Genomic DNA, 12,246 nt, shown 5'->3' with positions numbered 1-12,246 from the left:
CTCTCCCGTTGTGGAGCACAGGCTCCGGATGCGCAGGCTCAGCGGCCATGGCTCACGGGCCCAGCCGCTCCCCGGCATGTGGGATCCTCCCAGACCGGGGCACGAACCCACGTCCCCTGCATCGGCAGGCGGACTCTCAACCACTGCGCCACCAAGGAGGCCCTGAATTTCAGATTTAAATGTGATTTCCAGTGGAGTTTGGAATGGGCCCAAGGGGCAGTGCAGTGGAGGTGGGAACCTGTGCATTCCCCTGAAGAAACGCTGATATGCAAAGATCTCTTTGTGCATCACTGCCTTGGAGTGCAGGTGGGGTTGTAGGACAAGCGCTCTTGGCTCAGAAGTGGCCAATGGAGGCACCACTAGTAGCTTTGGTCAGCCCAGGGCACTGTGCCTGGTCCTACTGCAGTTGAAGGTGCTGTCTTCTGGGCCAAGACCTTAGCAAACTCTACTTCCCTGGGCAGAGAACCCCAGAATCCTAGCCCCCTTCAGCACTGGTGGTATCAACCACCTCTACTGTTAAAAGCGTGTATCACTTAATCCTCTCCCTTTGGTAACACATGCTTTACATTGCAGAACTTCAGAAAGTACCTTCTGGCCTGGGCGTAGGAACCCTGAGCTCAAACCTTGTCTTTGCTTCCTAATCTCCCTGAGGCCTTGTGTAGGTTTCTTCCTCCCCAGATGTGAGTGATACCTGGGTTGCTATGATAATAAGTGCTCTTGGAGTCAAGCCCTCTGCAGCAAATGCTGGCGGTGCCTTGTGCCCCCTCCCCAGACCCACCTGATTTCAGTACAGCTGTGGTGGAGAGTTCTGTGCATATTACCAGCATCCCACCTAAAGAACCTGCCACAGTGTTTCTGCTTTTCTGGCTCAGGAATTTCTTTGAAGGAAACACAGTGCGTGCACAGCCACAGGTGCTGCCTGGAAGTATAAGAGAGTTATCCCAAGGCAAACACCCAGTTAATGGAGAACTGGTGGTTGGCCTCTCTACATGGCTCTTCATGGAGTCCTTGCAAGAGTACACCTTGGTTGCTACAGAGGCAACTAGCTCAATAAAGCACTCTCTCTCTCTCTCTTTTTTCTCATTTTCTTGCATCACTCCTCCCACTCTCTCACTCTTGCTTCCTGGTTCAGCCTTCCAAAGATCTGGCCTTTACGTACATAGTAGCTTTGTACTGTGTCAGATTAGCTAAGCTGGAACTATGTTTTCCAGAACATCCCTCCCTGTCTGGTTCTGTGTTACAATGGCCCCAAGAAACAGTTTGTGTGAGATTTGGAGGCAGAAGAGAAGTAGCAGCCTGTGTGCATATGTGTGTGTGTATGTGCACATGGGCCTGCACACACATGCTCGGAAGGTCTGTGCAGGGCCAGGCACTGTGGCAGCTCCACAAGCTGTCGCTGATTGGTATTGATGGCACGGGACAGCGTCCAAACTGGTGGCTCCTCCAGCTCTTGCCAATCTCCCCTTCAGCTTCTTCAGGCTCCTGTAATTCCGTCAGCTCTAATGCATATAGTAAACTCCTTACCCCTTATCATTCATAGTTGTTCTGTGTCTCTGATGGACCCCCGACTGAATCAAATGCTATGGGGGAAGTGGTTCCAGGATGGGGTCTCTGAATTGGTTTTGGATTGCCCAGAATTGGATCTAATTAGATTTTAAATTATTAACAACCCTATTTCCATAGGCAAAGGGGACAATGGTAAAGCATATAGCATGCAAGAGCGAAAGTCACTCAAATTATAATCTAAAGACATTGGTAATCAAATGGGGTTGATCATTTGCTTCTATGCGCAGATGGAGAACCTGGGAAACAATGATAAGGTCAGTGTTTTAAATTTCTAGTTCAAGGTCTTCTTCCTGGTAAGGGACATAAAATCTTCTCTAGTTGCCCTGAAAGAAATTGTTATTTTTTTGCAGCTTCAGGGCCAAGATTCCTGAAAACCAAACCCAAACCCAGAGACTAATCCCCTGGGTGGTTGAGAGTATAATGCAAATTATATTCTCAACCACTCAGAGTCTCGCTAAAGAGACTGGGGATGGGGAGGACCTGAAAATTGGGGTGAGGACACATGAGCAGATTTTGATGAAGGTGGGGGCCTTGAACCCCTAAATTATGCTGAGGATCCGTTGCTGGTAGAAAGAGCTCTTCCTCTCCTGATATGAGTACGTTTGTGTATATATTAAGCGATATTTTCCCTTCACTTCTCCCATTCCCTTACCATCTAATATGAGACATGTAAATAGTAATCTAATTTCAGGATTTAGGTTACATGATATCAAAAGGGGCATGTGACTCAGCTAGAAGGGATATCACTCAAAGATAGACAAAGGTCTCTGTCCTCTGTTGGAGAGCGGGTTCTCCTCTGCTTGAGCCCTGTCTGATACACAGTGGTAGGCCCATGGAGAGCATATGTAGGAGCAGAACTTGAGGGTGTTGGGCTGGGACTGGGGTGGGGAGATTGGAATATAACGTTAGATAGGGGAGAATTTACTGACCTGGGAGCACTCTCCCGTGATTCGGGATTGAATGCTCAGGCAAGGGCAACTGGAGCTGGTCTGATACATTTGCTGCGATCACTCCCTAAAGCTCGGATATGGTGATGGCCCTGCAGTGAGGTGTGTAGAGGACAACATTGGTGCTTTGCTCCGAGCCTTTTGGGTCCCTTTTTCCTATTCCTATGTGTGTCCTGCCCACCTTTCACTTTCACCGACAGCTTTTATGTACTCTTGCTTCTAAAATCCAACTCCTGCACCTCTTCCTCAGAGGACTGCCTTCATACTATGAAGCTACACAAAGAGCCATAGGTACCTAGGAATTTACTTCCACCCTGGGTGGCCCTTGCCTAACACCTTTTAGGTGCAGGGGTATGAAAGTGCAGCATCCTTGCCTTGGGCACATGCAACACGGAGGTGTAACTTGTACTCTGGAGCCTCCCTGTGGTCTCTGAGATCACATTCTTGCTTTACTTCCTTGTCCTCCTGCACCCACTCCTTTCCTTGTCTCCTGCAGAGGCATTTCAGCAGCGTGCTGGAGCTGACCAGAGCCAGGAGCCAATTGTTAGCATCTCTTCTCAACTCCATGTTCAGAAGCGTCCTGTTGGTAGCTTTAAATTGGCCATGGTGGGAGCATGCACCACGGAGTATTCATGGAAATAGGCAAATGCTACAAATCAAGGCTTTCTTTCCAAAGACCCAGTTGTTAATCATTTACCATCACACCACTAGGGCACTTCCTTAATAAATCACTTGTACACAAGTATTCACTTCAGAGTCTGGCTCTGGAGAACCCACCCTGAGAAAGGAACTACGTTGGCAGTTTACTGAGTGTCAGGGGGCTCGGGGAGGTACGTATGTTGGAATGGATTTATTACATGAGACCAGAGAACCCACTATCTCTTTTTAGTTCTAAAAGCAAAAAAGGCATCTTCAGCAGGTTCAAGCTGAGGTCCCAGCTGCCCTGACTCTTGAGTTCTATGACCTGAGAGTCCAACAGTGCCAGAGGCCTCTGTGTTAGATGGGAACACTGTGTGGATGGAGTCTGTGGGAAGTTCCAAAAGGAGATCTTTCAGGTCTGAGAGCTAAGCCACGCCTTCTGCAGCACAGAACTACTCATTTGAAAAAGCAGCTCATGGTGTGCTACCAGGCCCAAGTACAGCCTGCAAAGACCTGAAAATGGGACATCAAGACACTGCATGACTAGGGCCTCCCTGGTGGCGCAGTGGTTGAGAGTCCGCCTGCCGATGCAGGGGACACGGGTTCGTGCCCCAGTCTGGGAAGATCCCACATGCCACGGAGCAGCTGGGCCCGTGAGCCATGGCCGCTGGGCCTGTGCGTCCAGAGCCTGTGCTCCGCAACGGGAAAGGCCACAACAGTGAGAGGCCTGTGTACCGCAAACAAACAAACAAACAAACAAAAAAGACACTGCATGACTAGAAATGCCCATTGCAGTCTGGGCCACCACTCAAGGTGGCCCAGTTGTGACTGGGTGATTATGTTCACTAGCTCGCCAGTCTTGAAAGGATGACTCATTGTATGACGACAATGGTACCTTTAGGTCAGGCTCAGAGGGCACAAGGAAGCTTCATGGCAAGGTGGCTCAGACTCCACGTCATATACCCCTGTGGCACCAACCTGCTCCCTCAGCTTACGTCCACATGTTCGGGGGGTTCCCAACCACGACAGCTGTAGGAGGAAAACATCTGAACCTGGCATATGGATGGGTTGGCTTGACACAATGGTACAAACCAAAAATGAACTGCAGCCCTACCGCACACCCACTTGGGACACGTGCTGAAGGTGAGTGGGTGGCGAGGGAAACCCTCCTCGTGGGCAGTACCCTTGGCCATCAACTTGGCATGTAGGGAGGCATGGCCTGAGGTGAGAATATACATGGACTTCTGAGCAGTGGAGAATAACTCAATTGGTTAGTCAGAGGTCTGGATGAAGGAAGACTGGAATACTGGAGAAGAAAGTCTGGGGGAAAGGCGAGTGAATGGACTAATAGGAGAGGCGTCAGATTGGGCAGATCTTTGAGTCTCAAGTCACTGCTCATCAGAAAGCATCTGCTGCCGAAGAGGAGGCCCTCAACAACCAGGTACACAGAATGACGTGTCTGGTGGATATCAGTTGGTTTCTATCCTCAACCAAGGAAGTGCCTGGGCCCACGAACAGAGTGGGAAGGTGGCCGAGATGGAAGCTCTGCATAGGCCCAATGACAGGGATTCCTCTCACCAGGGCTGATTTATTGATACCTACTGCTGCTACTGAATGCTCATCGCAGAGGCTGGATCCTCATTATGGTGTCATTCCTTGAGCAGACTACCCCAGCACTTGGCAAGTTGATTGTATCAGGCTTCTTCTCCTTACTGGAACTGAAAGCTTTTCTGAATATGGATTTATCTTCCATGTTGTAGTGTTTCTCCAGTGACTTATAGAATGTCTCATTATCAACCTGGGATCCTGTAGAGTGAAATCTCAGCTGAAGGGTGTGGATTATGGTAAAGCACTGTGACAATGGTTCTGTAAAACAAGGGGTCTTACCATATACTTCATTACCTGGAAGCAGAGGGTAGAAAGTGGGAATGCCCTTTTAAAGGCTCAGCCAAGGAGCCGGCTTTAGGATGACACCCTGTGGATTAGGACACTGTCCTCCAGGAGGCAGTATATGCATTAAACTATCAGCCGATATATAGCGCTATGTCCCCGGTAGTTAGGATACACAGGGCCAAGAAGCCAAGGGGTGAAGCAGAATTGACCCCTTTCATCATCACCCCGGGGACCTCCTTGCAGAAACTGTTTGCCATTTCTGCCACTGGCTCTGTTATATTAGAGGACCTGACCCTGTGGGGGACATCGTCCACTGGTTAACATGGGAAGCTTTCCATTTGGGGCTCCTCATGCCAGTGGACCAGGAGCCAAAAAGAGAGTTATCATATTGGAGAGATCAATCATCCCTGCCTGTCCAGAAGAGATAAGGATATTCTGCATGCATAATGGGGTCAGGGAGGATCCACCTGACACCTGGGTGCTGGAGTGGCTCTCGGGGCTTTCAGGCCCGGTGATGACAGTGACTAGGCAACCACAGCCAGCAAAGCCTGATAACGGCAAAGAAGCCAAGGGTTCAGACCCTCAGGACAAGCAATCCAGACCAGCGTTGGTTGCTGGGTTTGGGGAAGGAGATGATGAATATTAATAGTGGCTTACGAGCCACCACAGCAGGGGAACTATATTCCACTGACTCCTGTTGAAAAGTTTTTTTTTTTTTTTTTAACACAGCTTGCAACTGACCACTGCCTTTAAGAGTCTATGACAGAGTGGACTTATTGTGGGTCATGAGCAGATCTGACTGATACAAAGGGTGTACCTTCACAGACACTTTTTTTCCCCTGTGCCATACCCCATAAGCTCCCCGACTTCAGCACAGCTGTGGTGGACAGCTCCTCGCACAGTGTTCACAACCCACTGCAAGCTCTCCTTATCAGCTGGCGAAGTACGCTCAGCCCACCTGTAGATGCAGCCTGTAAGTATGAGGAAGTTAACCTCCTAAGAAATTCTTCAACCAAGGGGAGAACCGGTTAAATGTCCCAGCCTTCAAGTCTTTCAGCGGGAGAATTCTCAGGGGTATTTTACACAGCTCCTTAGAGAAGATTCTCAGTGGAATGGAAATAACCAGCTTAATACCATAGATTGTATGGTAGGCTTTCCTCCCTTCCTTGTCTCCATTCACTTCTGCTTCTTGGAGCATATTATGGGCTGACTGTGTCCCTCCCACAAGATATGTTGAAATCCTAAGCCCTGGTATCTGGAAATGTGACCTTATTTGGCAATAGGATTCTGAAGATGTAAACAAATTAAGATGAGGTCAATAGGGTGAGCCCTAATCCAATATGACTGGTGTCCTTACAAGAGGGATGTTTGGAAACAGACCACAAAGAGAATGCCAGATGACAACAGGGGCAGACACTGAAGTGCTGCAGCTGCAAACCAGGCAACAGCTGGGGCTACCAGAAGCTGGGAAAGGCAAGGAAGGATCCTCCTCCAGAGGCTTCAGAGGGAGCATGACCCACAAACCCCTTGATTTCAGACTTCCAGCCTCCAGAACTGTGAGAGAATAAGTTTCTGTTGTCATGAGACACCAAGTTTGTGGTTCCTTTTTATGACAACCCTAGGAATCCAATACAGATTGCCTTCCCATCAACTACCTTCCCCACAAGTCCTTGTCACATGTTTTACTTTCAGGGGACCCAAACTATGTATGTCCCCTCTCCAGCTGCATTTTGGGGTTTCTCAGCTAACCCTTACCTCGATCCATCTCTTGCATCCCAATCAGCCAAGCAGTCTTACCTGGGACTGTTTGGACGTGATCCTGCCTTGTACCATTCTCTTTCTTCCAAGCTCCAGAGTTTGGTGAGGGTCCCTCACTCACCTGCCCAAAACTTTAGTAACATACAGAGAGGCCAGGCTCTTTCACAGGGTGCCCAGGACTATATATGAGCTTTGGTACCACTCCTTCCCTGGCTGGAAAGCCCCAGAAACTTCATTTTGGTGGTCAGGGCCTGGGTTTCTCCTGGAAAGTGGAAGCTCCAGAACTTTTGTACAGAGGGGCTTGTAGATTACAATCTGATTGGAAGGGGAGTGGGCCCTAGAAGATTTACTTAAAACTGTGTTTCCAAACCATGTTTTGAAAAGAAGCATGCTTATTTGGAGTGATATTGGGGTGGGCATAGAGTAAGATACTTGGGTGTCATCACTCTATGGCTCAAAGGTGACCAAGAGAAGAATCTCCAGAAGCTTTGGTCACTTACTGTGTACCAATCTAGCCTCTCCAAAGCAGAAGGTGCTTTTTCTTTACCAGGCCCTTGGAAAACTACTCAGAAAAAGGAGTGTAAACTGGCAACCAACAGACTTTAAGTAGCGCAAGGGCGCCCTCTGGTGGTCATGACTCAGAAAGCCTCAGACATAGAGCAGTGCTCTCAGGGAACAAAGTGGCAGAGGGACCAACATAGTGGGACATGGAGACCATTATAAAACTGATGGCCATCATCATGAGACAGAGACATAAACACAGGACTGGCAACCCGAATAAGGTAGAAGATAGACCAGGAAGGATCAGACAGACCATCATGGAACAAACGGACCTAATCACAGCCTAGATCATCACCAAATGCAACTATTTTCCCTTCTGGGAGACATCACTGGGGAAGAGGGGGACAACTGAAATCTCGCTAACCCTGTTAGAGCCTGCACTATCGAGAGTGCATGCATTCCTAGACATTACAGTAAGTGTAAAAGCAACTCAGTTCCGGCAGTTGGGCCCTGTTTGAACATTCCTGGAAATGCTGACCATGGGTAGCACGTGGGAGAAATGCCAATTTCATCTATGCTTGGAACCTGATGTCTCAGTCATACGCTGTGCCAAGCAAACTTGCAGTAAGAAAGGGCTCCTTGATTCTTCAAGGAGGCCTGAGACCTGCTGTGGAGCAGAGCCTGGCCATTGCTGGAAATTCTGTGGGTTCTGGAAGGTGAAATGGTCTCTCTGCCTAGAACGAGCTGAGCAGAAACAAGCAAGACGCCAATCCCCTGCTGAAGCCCTTGCCTCAGACTCCCTGCCTCAGGGGGAGGGACGGCTCAGTTTACCTGTTCCATCCTTCTTGGCCAGAGCAAGAATCCAGTAAGACCCCACACCTGCTGCCCTCAAGAGTCCACCAGTGGCTGTGGGCCATGTTCTTCACAGGATCCAGAGCTTCCTGGTCTTGCCAGAGACCTCTCCGTATCGGTTTCCCAGCACTCCCTTGGCCCACCAGGGACAAAGCTCTAAAGTAATTCTCTCTTGGGACTCCAGCAGAGCCCAAGGCCTCTCTTGCGGCCAAGGAGCCTACAGGCTCAAGAGGGCAGATAGGCTGGAGTTAGGAACAGGGAACCGTGTCCAGATTTCCACGTCCCTAGACTCTCCCGTGCTCTCCAAGGCTACTTTGATTGAGTTCATTTTTACTGGGACTCTGGTCTGGGCTGATGGAGGAGAGTTTTATGGCGATTATGGACCCATGGAGGGCAGAGGGGGATATTGTCTCTGGTCCCCTCAGCTTCCCACTCCGTCCCTCCACACTGGAGAGAGGGCAAGAGGAAGCTGTGATTTACCCTCACAAAGGTCTCCTTCACATGCAGAGGTTGGATGGCACTGTGTGGGCTTCCCAGGTGACAATGTGTGACACGAAGTAGGGGATACAGATCATCCCAAAGAAATGGAAAGCCAGACACTCATGTCTGCACACAGCTGTTCACCATGGAATGATGTTATAGCACAAGACTGGAAACCACCCACAAGTCAACACTAAAAAACTGTTTAGAGCTTGTCCACGTAAGGGAAATTTATGAAACTATTCACAATAAGGTTTTTGAAGGCTTAATGGCATGGATAATGAGTATTTTATACTGTTTATTTAAAAAAATTATTTTATAAAATTTAGTTGAAATTTCAAAATACATAATCAACCCCAGGTTCAGAGAACTTGTGAGACACGCCAGACGACTTCTGGGTAGAATCTGAGGAAGCAGGTGACCCCACAGAGAAGGCAGGGCAACAGAAACTCTGTCGTGGCTGTTATCACAACTATATTTTTACCTCTAGGCTGCTATATCCTTGGAAACACACCTCCCTATAGACAGGCCACTGTAAAATTGAGTAATATTTTGATCTTCACCCCACTTTCTTCAAAGCTCTTCCTGTTTTGTGTCAGTTCCCAACGTCTTTCAAGACTGAATTCCCTCTCTAGCTCTCAGGCAGATTTAAGCATGCCCTCTACTGTGCCTTCCCAAGATTTGTTCCTGTTTCTTTTACAGCAATTATTCCATTTTGTCACAATTGTTTATTTTTGTGCATCTCCACTCCAAGACTGAAACCCATAGGGGGCAGAGAGCACAGTTCATCTATTTCTGTATCCCCAGCGCCCTACACTAGGTCTGGTGTACACTAAATACCTGTAGCATAAATGAGTTAAACAAATGACCTGTCTGGCGTGCTCCTTCCCTCCAGCCCCTCTCCAAAGGATCCCGGTGCCCCTGATGAACTTACTATGCCCAGAGTGTCTCGTGGTAATTATTCTACAAGCCATCCATTCATTTATTCACGTCACATACATTTACTGGCACCTCATCTGTATATGGGTTGTTCTGGGATCTCACAGCCAAAAGAACAGACAGTCTTTGCTCTCAGAGAGCTTGTGTTCTTACAGAGGATAAACAGACAAGTCCAAAATGGTGAGATAGATGCTAAGTAGGAGCAAGTTGTGGGATCGTGGTACAGGAGCATGTCTCCAAGAGGAGGCAGCATCTAGACTACACCTAAAGGAGGAGTAGCGCTAAGCCAGCTAAAGGGGCTGTATTCTAGGCAGAGGGCAGAGCAAAGGCAGCCCAGGCTGTGAGTGTACGGGGCAGAGCTGGAGAGGCAGGCAAGGCCATGATGAGCCTACAGGTTGTGGTAGATGTTTGACTTCATCCTGGCAAGAAGACGCCCCTGAACTTCATCTGAGGAGGGTGCTGGTCGGATTTACAAGAGCAGTGCGCCTGCTTTGAGAACGGATGGAAAAGGGGGAATAGGGAACCTGTTTTCCTCTACTCCACGCTGACTACTCACATCAAACACTTCTGTGACCAGACATGCAGCTGATTTCCTCACACCAAGCAATGCCACACCAGCTGAGCGTCCTCTGGTCTAACTCAGTTCTGACATCATCTACCTGGAGACAGCATCAGATCCTAAGGCTAAAGACTCAGTCACACAAGACTGCTCCCCGCCCCGCCCCCCCACCCCCCGAATTAAGATGCCAGTCACAAGTCCAGGTTGACACCAGTGCTCCTCATCCACTGGCTATAAACGGGAGGCTCTCACAACCATCTCCTCGGGTTTAATTAATTTGCCAGAGCAGCTCACAGAACTCAGGAAAAGTCTGCTTACCATTTCTTCTTTGTTACAAAGGATATTAAAGGGTATGACTGAACAGCAGATGAAGAGGCCCACAGGGTGAGGTCTGCAAGGGTCCCAGGCACAAGAGCAACTGTCTTACGGAGTTTGGGGTACGCTATCTTCCTGGCATGTGTCTTGCTCCTGGACACATCCTTGTTCACCAACCCAGCTCTCCAAACTTTGTCCTTTTGGGCTTTTAATGGAGGCCCCATCACACAGGCACAATTGATTAAACCTGTGGTCACTGTGATCCAACCTTCAGCCCCTCTCCCCACCCTGGGCTGAAAGTTCCAACCTCCAATCACATGGTCGGTTGAAAGAGGCTGGTGAGGAATAACAAGAGTCTCTTTACATCTTTGTATGTCTTATCACTTACGAAATTCCAAAGAGTTTAAGAGCTGCATGCCAGGAACCTAGGAACGTGGATGAAAATATGTATTTCTTATTATATCACAGAGGGCAAGAGTGATGGCAGAGCTGTGATAAACTGGTTGAGGCGTGATGGGGGGAGGGGGAATCGAGGATTCATCCAAGGTTTCTGGCTTTGACAGCTGGGGACATGGTTGCATCATCACCTGAGGAAGTGATTTGTGGGTGAGGAAGAGACAATCAATTCAATACGAAAAGTGCTGAATTTAAGATGCTTCTGAGACATCCAGGTGAGAGATACGGTGTTCATTTAACGAGTCTGGAATCAGGAAACCAGTTCTGAATTTGGGCCAGAGCTGGAGCCTGGGCATCTTTAACACACAGGCAGTAATCAGTCCCAGGCTTCCCTGAGCTCCTCCAGGCAGAGGACCCAGGCCGGAACCCTGGGGAATGGAACGGTTGTGGGGGGAGGCGTCAGAGGAGGAGGGACCAGGTAGTTACCAGATGTCGTGCCCAGACACACCCTGCAGTGTTCTCTGCACAGGCACACCACATACAAAGAGAACGTGTGACACACATTTCATAGGAAAGACAAACTTGTGCACATATAAGCAAAGGCTGGGGGAAAGCCAGCACCCTTCTCGGCACAGACACTGGTGACAGGGCCTGTGCACACCCTAGTTTCTGTGCATAGAACGCCTTACTTGCCTCTCTCTTCCTCTTCTGTCTCGTTCTCATTCTTCAAGTCCAGCTTAGGTTTCATTCCCTAACTGGAAGCTTTCCATGACCTGTAACACCTTGTGATTCCCAAGGTGATGGCCTCTTTACTTGTCTGTCCCTCCCATAGTTTCTAAGCAGGCACCAGGACCTTTTGCTTAGCACACTGGTCAGCATTTGGTAAGTATTAACATAAGCAAACAGGTAACTTGAATTCTTCAGCCTTTCCTCAAAAGATCTGCTGCGGTCCCCCAGTTTACCAAATAAGTCACAATTATTTATTTGCATTTAAAACTTCATTTGGTAAACGACCCCTGTAACCTTAACTCTGGACACACCTCTCTGTATCCTCAGCTTCCACCACTCTTGAGTAGCCAGGGTTTCCATATACCACTACCCTTTCAATCACCTTTCTCAGAAACCAGGCAACATCCTAGACTCATCCCATCCCTCACCATCCAGATGTCAACCAGACTCCAAGTCCCCCTGAATCCAAGTCTCCATTACCAACCCCACTGCCCCTGCCTTAGCCTGGGCTCTCATCACCTCTCAACAATCACAGCGACTCTCTTGTCTCCCTGCCTTCTGTTTTTCTCCCTTTCCCTCCTTCCTCTATACCAGTACTGGGTGATCTTCCTGAAATCCAAATCTGCTTAAGTCTGCTTAAAATTATCCAGTGCTTTCCCCACCGACTTCCAG

The sequence above is a fragment of the Mesoplodon densirostris genome, chromosome 7 (assembly GCF_025265405.1).
Source record: "Mesoplodon densirostris isolate mMesDen1 chromosome 7, mMesDen1 primary haplotype, whole genome shotgun sequence".
NCBI classification, from domain to species: Eukaryota; Metazoa; Chordata; class Mammalia; order Artiodactyla; family Ziphiidae; genus Mesoplodon; species Mesoplodon densirostris.
Note: the sequence above shows the minus strand (reverse complement) of the source record.